The sequence below is a fragment of the Triticum aestivum genome, chromosome 6B (assembly GCF_018294505.1).
Source record: "Triticum aestivum cultivar Chinese Spring chromosome 6B, IWGSC CS RefSeq v2.1, whole genome shotgun sequence".
NCBI classification, from domain to species: Eukaryota; Viridiplantae; Streptophyta; class Magnoliopsida; order Poales; family Poaceae; genus Triticum; species Triticum aestivum.
In genome coordinates, this window is record NC_057810.1 from 237537812 (window position 1) to 237551004 (window position 13193).

The 13193-nt window shown below is 48.9% G+C and overlaps 1 long non-coding RNA gene across 1 annotated transcript; it reads left to right on the forward strand.

The window, feature by feature from the left end:
* The first annotated feature begins 549 nt into the window (after positions 1 to 549).
* LOC123136765 (uncharacterized) lies at positions 550 to 4926 on the forward strand. The gene is made up of 2 exons (XR_006467258.1): positions 550 to 717; positions 787 to 4926. It is a non-coding gene; the product is annotated as an uncharacterized lncRNA (long non-coding RNA).
* The last annotated feature ends 8267 nt before the right edge of the window (positions 4927 to 13193 follow it).

Genomic DNA, 13193 nt, shown 5'->3' on the forward strand with positions numbered 1-13193 from the left:
AGTTTCAATTTGGTCGTCATATTTCAAGTAGAGAATGCATATATGAAATCATTTCCATGGTACAACAAATTATCAGTGGGAAAAGCAATTTATTTATGAAAAAATATGATTACATATATTTACTAATGTAAATTATGTAAAAAACATATAATTGGAGAATAGGGATAAAACCTAAGTATTGACATGATGGAAAAATATCAAGGGGATGTATTACTATTAAGTGGAAATGATGACAACAAATATGATCGTACATACCATCTAAATATGAGTACCGAGTTTTTTCCTTTGTTACAGTTTTTTATTCATATGATGATAATGTACTATATGTTTGCATGATAAAATATACTATAATTTAGGCCGAACACATGTGTATGCAATATATTTTTCTGTAATAATAGCTGGTAATTAGGATTTTTGTGTTTTTTTTAAATTGTGTTGTTTTGTAAAAATGATTCTTTTTTTAGAGAAAGTAAAAATTGATTCTTTTGTGCTGGTATGATTGGTTGGGCTTTAGCCCAACAATCTCAAGCATATCCCCCAAAGGGACGACTCATCTTCTCTCTCACTCTACACTTACAAAAAAGAGTCTTTTTTCTTTGTCACTCACAACTTCACACGTAGCTCTTGCCTGATGCCCCGATCCCCTTTCTCCTTTCCTTGGTCTCTCCGTTCACTCCAAAATTATTGACACTAAATCAGGCCCGGCTTGTACCACTGGTAATTCTTAATCTCCCACCAGTTTGCTCTGTTGATTTGCGCCTTGAGCCTGCTAGTCCTCGGCTGCAGGCATCCCCGCAGCTCGACTCGCTGGTGCGGCAACATGGTGACCGTCTTTGACGGCTGGTTTGGCTCGTACGCCTCCTCTGTGTCCTTGGTTTGTTAGCGGCGATGGATCATGGATGTATAGCAGGGCCCGAGTAGCAGCTCCAATGGAGGAGGCGAGATCGTTGATCTGCACGGTGTCGTCGCTGTCAGCATCCGTGTAGGGGATCCTTGGTCGTGGATCTCGACTCGCACAGCCAGCGTGGATTCAGCTTTTGTATGAGGATATTTGGTCCACTGTCTTCCTCAACCGTGCAAGCCAGACTTCGTCGTTGTTCCCACTCGAGGAATCCCGACATCTCGTCGTCTTCCTCCACAGCGGCAACATGCTTCGACCTACAGGTCTCCTTTTTCCCTTTTCATGTCTATATGCCATATATTTTTGCTTAATCTTTTCCTGTGTGTGTACGATTGTACCAATATAATGTAATTAAAACACTGCCTGTTAGTGAAAAATGTTAATTTCTTTTGTCCCCTCCAATTTTTCTGTGCTTCCTTTTGCATCGACAGTGTTAGGTCCCTTGCCCCCATTCATACTCGGCAAATTTAAGTACTAATTAGTGTATTAGTGAGTAGCTATAGTTTAATATTTCCCAAATACACTGTGTTTCAATAATTGAGCAATAAAAAAGGTCTATACAAATTATAATGGTACACGGATGCCCTGATTATTGGGTTGTACTATAAATTAAGCCACACATATCAGTAAGTACAGAGTGCCCATATTTGTATTGATAGCCCTAGTAATAAATGCTTAGTAAATTTGGATTTAGGTTTACACAAAAATATTAAAGTTCTGACCATTGAATTTTCGACCAAATTCGAAGTGACAACCACTATCGTTTGCTTGTGCAAAAGTTCTTCATTCACCATATTTACTAAAGTATCCCTGCATAGCGTGATCCCTGATATTGTCGCTACTGAAAGAATTTAAGCATGAAAAAGTGACTTAAGGATCATTTATGTAGTCTAAAATTTATGTAGTAATATAAATTAACTTCAGTCTCATGGATGTTTTGACATCTGCGCAAAATCATGTTCATAAATCTTTTCAATAATACTTGTCCTTTGATATGGATTTTGTACATACCTGAGCATTGTTTCTCAATATTTACTCCACTCTCTAATGTATCACTATCAGCAAATTCAAATTAGTAGTCAAAAAATTAATTTTACCCTTTCCTTTAGAATGTATAGGCTATTTCATCTTTTCCCGTATTTCTGATTTAATTGTGTAATAGAAAACTTCATCAAAGCTAAAAATAATCAATAATTAACAACTAAGTTCAATTTACTTTTTCCAGAATACGTATTTTATCTGGTTCACTGACATCATAACAAATAGATTTTGATCAAAGAGAAACATTTACCCGAAAACGGTCAAAGTATTGCGAATGATGCAACAACAACAAAATTAATATGAATTCCAATGTTGGAAGGAAAAATAAGGGCTAGCTTGTAACATGAGTTTTCTTTGGTATGGTCATCGTCGTTCTCTAGTGCCTCCACCATCTAGAGCCCAGCACCCAATATACGTAAGTTTTTTGAAAGGTAATTTGCCAAACAAAATAAAACGTCAACACGTACTAATATAGGTAGTTAATTTACTATAAAGACAACACATTAATGCTTTCTCCACACACAAAACTTGCTGGTAGTTGAATTATTGAACGTACCTAACTTCCATAATATTTGTACAACATTATGTGTGCTTTTTTCAAACAATTTAGAAAGATAGCTTTTCTGATCAAGCTCTTTGTTCTACGTACAGCAACAGTCATGGCCTGCCTTCTAGTCTCGCATGACCTCTTAATAGTTTTTTGATCAAGATTTTTTGTTCTCATGTACAGTAAGAGCGGTAAACTACTTATACAATGATTCATTTGGTTTCAAATCGTGCACATATGCTATTTATCCAGTTTCTGACGCAAATCTGATAGGATATATGAGACCATCTTATTCTGTGATATTTGTTGTGCCTAATTATACTCTAAATTTGCATTCTCTTGTAAAGTTCAGTACATTTGCCTTATAAAGGAAGGTGCAATTCTATCTTAAGTATTGTCATGATTCATGGTAACGCTACCCCTCCTAACTCTGAATATATTTGCTTATATCATACTATAGTATTCATTGATCTATTTAAGGACCATATATATAAATGCGCAACTTTATTCTTTTGTATTCTGCTCCCTTTCGCAGTAACATGGTCTTAACTCTAAAAGCTGCTGACCTGAAGACATCATTTAACCAAGCTGTGTTGATCTATCCGTTTGGTGCCACCACTACACTGGGAAAGATCACCTGGCCATCGGCAGCATTACTTTTCATTTTAAATTGTATTGCTTAAGTTGCTTCCCTTGCCCACTTTATATAAAATTGGAACAAAATGCAATCACATTCTGTTTTCGGCTAGTGAGCGCACACTTGTACATGTAAATTAATACATTAAGAATTCATCTATCCAATTCCTGGTATATACATCCTGTAACAAAGCTGAATTAGTAATCAACTGATACAAAGGCAGCAAGAATAACTTGGGGCCATGCACGCTATGGATTTCAAAGGCTGATTAACTTGGGGGCATGCACACTGGATTTCAGAGGCTTATATCAAGCCTTCCCTGTTTCTTTATTTGTCACAGGTGTTGGCAGTGTGGTTCAGAGGCTTATATCAAGTCTTCTCTCTTTCTTTATTTATCATAGGTGTTGGCAGTGGCACACGTTCGGGGAATTTCTGGCTAGCCATGCATGTACTGATCAGGAGATGCTCCTTAAAGTTAGCTTTGCTAAGCTACGTGTGCGGCGGCATCATAGAGCAAGCTAGCCCTAACAGGTCCATGACTCCATGTACGTGGTGTTTCAGGCTAGTCGTGCATGTAAAAATCCAACATGTACATATCAAGCCACCTAAAGAAGGTAGCTTTGCCAAGGTACGCTCGCGGTGGCTATCTACAACCAATCTGAAATTTATCTTCAATCTAAATAATTTTCTATGAAACCGAGTTCCTCAATCAGTCTTGGTACATCTTGATTAAAGCAATGGGGATAGTGAATATCAACTATTCTACACCCTAGGGTTTGGGAAGGGGAGGCATACCTTAAGAGGATAACTGGAAGAATGGAGTCGATGGAGTACCAGGTCGTCTTCTTCGGTCTCCGGTGATAGCAGACATCGCCGGCGCTCGAGGCCTCGGTGATAATCGTGGCTGCCGCCAGGTCACCTCAATTTTTTTCTTTTGATGCTTGCCTCTTTTTCACGTATATGAGGATGCAACAGATCGAGAGGTTTTCTTTTGACGTGCATGAGCGAAGGGATTTGAAGTTTTCTTTGGTAAGAGGTTTTTTTCACGTGGGTGAGATAACTTATTAATGGCATTGGTGGGTAATTTTAAATCTTTTCAATCCATTGGTTGTGCTCGCGTAATGAATTAAATTGATGGTCAGATGTTTCTAATTATTATGGGATTTTCTAGCATAATTCTCTTTTTTCTGGTTACCCCGTAAAGCACTTTTTATATATAAATAGATTCGGATTTCTCTAGGGGTGTTTGCAGAACTGCCGCGCAGCATATCTGATGCCACACAATTCTATCAAGCCGAAGAAAGGAGCACTGCGAAGAAGCTCTTCTGGTCGCAGTATCTGGCGCCAAAGTATCCGGTGCCCTTTGCCGATCAACTGAAGCAGCTGATCGAACTGCATAGGGCGGCCGAACTAGCCATGAAGGATTTAATTATCCGGCTATGGCCCGCCGAGTAGATTCCCAACAGCTACTTCGGGCTCGTGAAGCGGCTTGTGAGTGCCTGCCCTCAACTAGAAGTCATCAAGCGGTCGGTCTACATGGAAGGTGCGTGAATGGCCTTCGCCCGTGCGAAGGTGCATTGGGCAAAGATGGATGCCGAAAAGCTGATGACCGAGGGACCGCCTGTGGGGAAGGAGCACCGCAAGCCCGAGTTATATTATGATAGTGTCCTGAAAGGATCCCGCCTTGTGGCGGAGCAATGCGCCAAGAACATTATATTCTCATGAATACATTCATGTTGTCCTATGTAATGTTAAACAAGGTCATTTCTATTATTTAGTGCCTCTTATTTGCAAGTTTTACCTCCTGTGCGTCCGTTTTATATATTAATCCTGAGAGTTGGTCAGTTGTCGGTTTATGTCCCCACGTAGGAAGTACGGGGGTGTTCGGGATAAACCTGAGCACTCTTTACCCCAGTTTTGGGTCCTTGAAGGAGGTGTTCAGCGCAACGAACCAGGCAATCGGACTATAAGGCTTTATCACTCTCACTTAGCCATAGGAGTTTGACAAAAGAAAGGTAGGTGCAGCCCTTGGTGTTCGGAAGGCCGCACTAGGGGCTCTATAAGCACCTGATCGTAAGAAAAGTTGATTCATTGCATGCTGCATTAGTTTTCGCATAATGCAGAAGAAATCCTTAAAGATTTTGTAACCTCTCGAACAGCTGACCAGCTCTCGCCGTATCACGACAGTCAGTTTTCGGCTTTCTCTACTGAGGCGCTCGTCCAAAAAAACCGGGACGCAATCGCAGTAGTTCTCCCTTTACTACCCTAGCCGATATAGCGGAACGTAGGGTAGCAAGCACAGGAGCCAAGCAACCCAATTATTGACCCAAGACATGATTCGCAACCAATGCATATAATGCTATAAGTTCGGGGTCCCGAACGACCGTGAAGGTATTCGGACTTTATTGCCATATTATGGGTACAACGAAGCCCCTAGCATATTAAGGAGTATCGTAGTGTACGGATGCCATTTGACAAAGAGTATCAATAAAAAGGAATAGCAAGTAAGCGTCATATAAAGCTACACATTGTAATTGAATAGTACGTCAAAGCGTACAAGTACAAGTAATGTGATAAAAAGGAAATATGACTTCAGAACCTGCTGAGACCAGGAGAGGGAGGCTGTCTGCGGATCCGAGTGATAATCGAATGGTCATCAAGGGCTATATCTAAGGATTCCCTTACACGTTCAAGCTATTTCCCTCCTTGGTATGTTTGTCCTCTCATGGGTCTGGTCGCCGTGTCGCTGGTGATGGCCCACACAAAAGTGGACCTGCAAAGAAAATGCAAAAAAAATGTTCGTGTGCCACAGAGCGGTTGAGCCGCATTGTGGGGCCTTAACCTAGCTTTGCCTCCGCCTACCACCGGAGTGGTTGATTGAGCTCTTGATGAGCTGGGCTATCCTGTCGGGGAGTAGTTCGAACTCCTTTAACAGTGTTCGGAAGCTTGGCTGTCGACTAAAGGTTCGATTGAAAGATGCCACTTTGTGCTTCTACTGCTAAGGCGGCAGTGTATTCTTCGGTACGGAGGGAGCGTTCGGCTTTGCCATTAACTGTGATGACGCCGTGCAGACCGGGCATCTTGAGCTTAAGGTAGGCATAATGCGGCACCGCGTTGAGTCGAGCAAACGCGATTTGTCCGAGCAATGCATGATAGCTGCTGTGAAAAGAGACGATGTCAAAGATTAACTCTTCGTTGCGGTAATTATCCGAGGGTCCGAAGACTACCTCCAGAGTGACAGAGCATGTATAGGAGGCCTACAGGCCTGGTATAACACCTGTAAAGGTGGTTTTAGTGGGTTAGATCTTTGAAGGATCGATACCCATCTTGCACGCTGTATCCTGATAAAGCAGGTTCAGGCTGCTGCCTCCGTCCATGAGGACTTGTGTGAGGTGAAATCCATCAATTATTGGGTCAAGTACTAGTACGGCTGAGTTGCCTTGACGGATGTTGGCCGGACGATCCTAACGATCAAAGGTGATCAGGTCGGACGACCATAAGTTATATTTTGGGGCGACTGGCTCCGTTGCGTCGACATCCCTAAGTGTGCGCCTCCGCTCCCGCTTGGAAATATGAGTGACGTTTATCATGTTCACCATTTTGATTTGCGGGGGAAACTTCTTTTGCCCTCCTGTGCTTGGTGGATGGAGCTCCTCGTCGTCGTCATCATTTTGGAACCCCTTCTCCTTGTTTTCGGCACTTGACCTGATGGCTTGTTTGAAGACCCAGCATTCTCTGTTGGTATGATTGGCTGGTGTTCCTGGGGTGCCGTGAATTTGGCATGGACGGTCGAGTATACGGTCCAAACTGGATGTGCCTGGACTGTTTCTTTTGAATTGTTTCTTCCTTTGAACGGTATTAGAGCCACTGAATCCGGCGTTTACGGTCGTGTCTTTGGCGTTGTCGTCATTATTTCAATGCTTATGCTTGTTGCGTCGGGACTGGCCGTTGTCATCTCTTGGTTCGGAAGTGCCATGATTTCTTGATTTGCTGTTGCTGCGAGCCAACCAGTTGTCCTCGCCCGAACAAAAGCGGGTCGTAAGTGTCGTAAGGGCTGCCATGGATTTCGGCTTTTCTTGGCCAAGGTGTCGGGCAAGCCACTCATCACGGATGTTGTGCTTAAAGGCCACTAGGGCTTCGGCATCCGGACAGACGACAATTTAGTTCTTTTTAGTTAGGAACCGAGTCCAGAATTTCCTGGCTGACTCTTCGGGTTGTTGGATTATGTGACTTAAGTCATCAGCGTCCGGTGGTCGCACATAAGTGCCCTGGAAGTTGTCGAGGAATGCGTCTTCCAGGTTCTCCCAACTGCCAATAGAGTTTGCCGGCAGACTATTCAGCCAATGCCGAGCTGGTCCTTTGAGTTTTAGTGGGAGGTACTTGATGGCGTGTAGATCGTTGCCACGGGCCATGTGGATATGGAGAAGGATATCTTCTATCCATACCGCAGGGTCTGTAGTCCCATCGTATGGCTCGATATTTATGGGCTTAAACCCTTCTGGGAATTCATGCTCCATTACTTCGTCAGTGAAGCTTGGGGGGGGGGTGCGGCGCCTCTATGCCGGGCTACATCATGACGCAGTTCAAATGAGTCTAGTCTGTTGTATTCGGCCCGGCAGGATTTGTATTTAGTATATCCGGCGTGGCGGTCATCGTCACGCGTTAGGGCGCGCCCCCGTGATCCGTAGATCGATCTTGATTGTCCTGCTTTGTTTTCCAATTTGTCTCGCAGGTCCTGCGTGTAGCTCGGGCCTTCGTGTTTTTATTTGTTTGGCGACGGGGTGCGGGCTGGTGTTCGAGCTGATACGCCGCTTTGTCTCGGCCACGAGGTGGTCGGTCAGCCGCATCTTGCGCTGGTAGTATAGGCTCTAGTGCCTCATCCTCGAATTGAGGTAACAACCACGCCTCGGGTAACTTTTAGTTGGGCGCTCGAGTCCGTATTCCTCGGCTGCCTGGACCTCAGTCCATTTGGCAGTAAGCAGATCTTGATCAGCTTGAAGCTGCTGCTATTTTTTCTTTAGGCTCTTTGCAGTGGCTATAAGCCGACGCTTGAAGCGCTCCTGCTCGACGGGGTCCTCAAGCACAATAAATTCTTCGTAGCCGAGGCCCACCTTGTCTTCAGAGAGGGGCATGTAATTTTCATCCTCCAAGTCTCCATCCATTGCCTGTTCATCAGGGCTAGCTTGCCCATCCTCCTGTCCGGCTTGCTCGAAGCTTGGCTGGGCGGGATTGTTTTCGTCTTCGGCATCATCCGGAGTGCTATTGTCTCTTTTGCCGGTATTGCTATTTTTGCTATGGCGAGGTTTAGAGAGGCGCCGCTGACGTCGGCGCTTAGGTTGCTTTCAAGAGGGTCACCCTCCGTTGCATCCTTTTGATCCTCGCCATCGTTTTCTTTGGGTGTGTCCACCATGTATATATATCATATGATGAGGTGGCTGTCCAGCGCCCTGTGGGCGGTGGTTCCTGTTCTTCTCCGGCATCATCGTCCATGCCGTCGATGTCTTCGGAGTCGAAATGAAGCATGTCGGTTAAGTCATCGAAAGTGGCTATTAAGTGGGTGGTGGGTGGGTAACGAATTCCTTCGTCGTCCGCTTCCCACTCAAGCCGGACACAATTTGGCCAAGAGTCTCCTGACAGGGAGAGAAATTTTAAAGAATTTAGCACATAGCCCAAGGGCGAGTGCTGAAAGATATCCGCGGAGCTAAACTCCATGATAGATGCCCAGCTAGGTCCAATGGGCACAGATGTACGCAGTTTGGAGCCTACGGCCGGAGACGAGTCCGAGGGTCCGAAGACACATACCTCCTTGGAAGTGAGATCTGTGTTCGGCTCTATCGCCGCTGAGTGTGCGGCCTCCATGGCGGGATCCATCCACCCGTCCTCGGATGGCACGATATGCTCGGGATTTAAAGCCGGGGCAGCTACAGGTGTGATCTCCCGAACACCGTCCGATGGCAGATCTAAGTCATGCTCATCGCGACCGTAGGGCGCACCTGTCCTGGGCTCGAATCCGTCGAAGATCAAGTCTCCACGGATGTCGGCAGTATAGTTCAGGCTTCCAAATCTGACCTGATGGCCAGGGGCGTAGCTATCGATCTACTCCAGATGGCCAAGTGAGTTAGCCCGCAGTGCGAAGCCGCCGAATACGAAGATCTGTCCGAGGAGGAAAACCTCACCCCGGATCACATCATTGTAGACGATACCAGGAGCCATCAAGCCTTATGGTGACGATGCATGGGATCTCTCAATGAAAGCACCAATGTCGGTGTCAAAACCGGCAGATCTCGGGTAGGGGGTCCCGAATTATGCGTCTAAGGCTAATGGTAACAGGAGGCGGGGGACACAATGTTTACCCAAGTTCGGGCCCTCTCTATGGAGGTAATACCCTACTTCCTGCTTGATTGATCTTGATGATATGAGTATTACACGGGTTGATCTACCACGATATCATAGGGGCTAACCCTAGAAGCTAGCCTATGATTATGATTGTTGTTGTCGGATTTCGGGTTCCGGCAGACCCTTGAGGTTCGAACACTGGGGTGCGCGCGGAGATTTTGCCCTCTACCTACCTGTTCCTCGCCGAATCGCTAGGATCTAAACTACGAAAAGAACAACACAAGAGACACAGAGTTTATACTGGTCCAGGCCACCATTGTGGTGTAATACCCTACTCCAGTGTGTGGTGTGGTGGATTGCCTCTTGGGCTGATGATGAACAATACAAGGAAGAACAGCCTCACGAGGGTCTGTTCTTGGCTGGTGCGATGAACTGCTAGGAGGAGTTCAGTCTCTCTCTCTACTGGTTTTCTGGTGAGGATTCTCGATGCCTCTCGATCAGGTGTCTCTACTCTGGGGGTGGATAGTCCTATTTATAGGCAAAGGCCCTGGACCTCTTCCCAAATATTGAGCAGGAAGGGCGCCAACAATTGGCCATTTTGAAGGGGAACAGCGGGTACACTTATCCTGACTAAAGTTGGTCCTCGCCTGTCAAAGGCTCTGGTGGTGACGCCTGCTTGGGCTCCACAATGACATCCTCCCTGCCGTTGGGCTGGTCTTGGTCTTGTTGCACCGAAATGGATGCCTTTGCTTCATGCTCTCGCCTACGCTTGCTCCCTTTGCACCAAAGAGGAAAGGAGGACACTGCGCAGGCTGGCACCCAACTGGCGCCCTTGGTCGTCATGGCTTGCATCAGGGGCACCTCGCGAGGTACCCCGCCTTGAACTATCCGCCTCCTCGTGAGCCAGCCTGATGAGGCCGTGCCTGAGGAAGCTCCTTGTCGTCCGCCCCGTGAGGCTTGGCCCCTCGTGAGGGTCTTGAGCTTGTGTTGATGAAGATGGGCCACACTGGGTCCCCTTTGAGCCACGCCGCAGGCCGCAGGCAGGCAAGTCTGGGGACCCCCGTTCCCAGAACACCGACAGTAGCCCCCGGGCCCAAGGCGCGCTCGAACTTGGCCGAGCAGAGAGGCGAAAGGCAAGTGCGAAGCGTCACGGGCCCTAACAGCCTGCGGCCTTGGGCGCCGTGTGGCGGTTGATTGGACGTGGGCGTCTCCGCTTCCCCACGATGCCTCGGCATCTGCACGGATTTGACAAGTCCCTGCATGCAAAGCGGGTCATGATTACCTGCGATCGTGGCGGTCGACGGTTGGCCTTCGCCGGCTATAAGTATGGAACGACGTTGTCGGATTTCGGGTTCTGGCAGACCCTTGAGGTTCAAACTCTGGGGTGCACGCGGAGATTCGACCCTCTGCCTGCCTGTTCCTCACCGAATCGCTAGGATCTAAACTAAGAAACAGAACAACACAAGAGACATGAGATTTATACTGGTTCAGGCCACCATTGTGGTGTAATACCCTACTCCTGTGTGTGGTGTGGTGGATTGCCTCTTGGGCTGATGATGAACAATACAAGGAAGAACAGCCTCGCGAGGGTCTGTTCTTGGCTGTCCTACTTGGTTCTCGCTCTTGGATTCTCGATGCTCGATCTCTAGATCAGGCTTCTAGCTCTAGTCTCCCTGCTGGATGCCTCTACCCTAGGGGTGGCTAATCCTATTTATAGGTAAAGGCCCTGGGCCTCTTGCCAAATATTGAGCGGGAAGGGCGCCAACAATTGGCCGTTTTGAAGGGGAACAATGGGTACACTTATCCTGACCAAAGTTGGTCCTCGCCTGTCAAAGGCTCTGGTGATGACGCCTGCTTGGGCTCCACAATGACTTCCTTCAGGCCGTTGGGCTGGTCTTGGTCTTGTTGCACCGAAATGGATGCCTTTGCTTGATGCTCTCGCCTGCGCTTGCTCCCTTTGCACCAAAGAGGAAAGGAGGACACTGCGCGGGCTGGCGCCCCTGGTCGTCATGGCTTGCGTCATGGGCACCTCGCGACGTACCCCGCCTTGAACTCTCCGCCTCCTCGTGAGCCAGCCTGACGAGGCCATGCCTGAGGAAGCTCCTTATCGTCTGCCCCGTGAGGCTTGGCCCCTCGCGAGGGTCTTGAGCTTGTGTTGATGAAGATGGGCTGCATTGGGCCTCCCTCGAGCCACGCCGCAGGCCGTAGGCAGGCAAGTCTGGGGACCCCCGTTCCCAGAACGCCGACAGTAGCCCCGGGCCCACGGCGCGCCTGGACTTGGCCGAGCAGAGAGGCGAAAGGGCAAGTGCGAAGCGTCGCGGGCCGTAACAGCCCGCGGCCTTGGGCGCCGCGTGGCGGTTGATTGGACATGGGCGTCTCCACTTCCCCATGACGCCTTGGTAACCGCACGGATTCGACAAGTCCTTGCATGCAAAGCGGGTCATGATTACCTGTGGTCGTGGTTGTCGATGGTTGGCCTTCGCCGGCTATAAGTACAGAACAGCGCGCGCCCTTCCAGTCTACTCCCTCTGCTTCTCCTCCTTCCTGGGCCTTGCTCCATCTTGCTGCAATGGCTCCGATCCGCCGGTTCTCCGCGGAAGAGAAGGGAAAAGCTCCCCAAGAGGATCCTGACCCGCTTCCCCCGAAGAAGCGGCTTGCTCTCTGGTGTGAGGGCGAGGGAACTCGCCAGGAAGCGTCAAGACCCTGGTGTGAGCGGCCACCACTAGGGTTCCCTCTTCCCTTGTACACGCACATTGGCGGCTCTGAAGGAGTCGACGCCGAACGCCACGAGCGGCGCTGCCGCCGACGCCGGTGGGTCACGAAGGTGTGCGTCTTCCCCCCTGGAGTCCACGCCGAGGGCTCCTGCCGGGAGTTCGTGCTTTGCATCACCACGCTTCTTAAGTCTTGGATTCGTCTCCCCCCTTTTTCGCCTCCGTCATCCCGCAGGGGGAACCCCGGGGGCTTTGGCTGCAGCACGCCGGTTGTGGCACCCCCGCGACCGGGGCAGAGGTCGCGGTCGTTGCCCCGGGCGAGGTCTTCATGACTCGAGGCTGGGGCGAGGTCGCCCGGGTCTGCAGAGCAAGGGGCGCCCTCGCGATCCATCTGGAGTACGACGGCGCTTCGGTGATGTCCTTCAAGGTCTTCGATGCAGAGGGTTGCCGGCTGGAGTGCTGCCCCGGGAGAGGCGGTTGGGACCCTACCGCGGCGAGACAGAGGCCGGCCAACCGCTCCCTTGGCTGCTCCTCAGGCGATGGGGGCGCTGGAGGATCCAGTGACTCCGCCGAGCTCTTCGCGACTCCGGAGACGAGCGACGACAGCTACGAGCCCCCGAGCCTGCGCCGCTCCCGGAGCAGGGCGGGCTCGTCAGGCCGTCTCCGCCCCTGATCTGGATGGCGTCGGTGCTGGGCGGCCCACTGTTGATGATGGCGTCTGCCGCGATGGCCCCCGTAGTTAGGATTCCTTAGGATTCGCGTCTTTTGTTCCTGCGAGGGGCCAAGAATATACCCCACGGGGGTTTGTAAGATGTTTGTAGCTCCACTTGTTAATATGATCCTTATTGCGAAGCAGTGCGAGATGCTTATTCCGTTTTAGCTTAGTTTCCTCCTTTCAGACCTCGCGAGGGCCTGACGCTCTGCGCCGACAGGTCCCAGTCCCAAGGTGGCTTCAGCCGTCGCTGGTATGCCAGGTCGCGATGCCGTGGTCAAGGCCAGGAGGTGAGCGGCCCGAGGTCC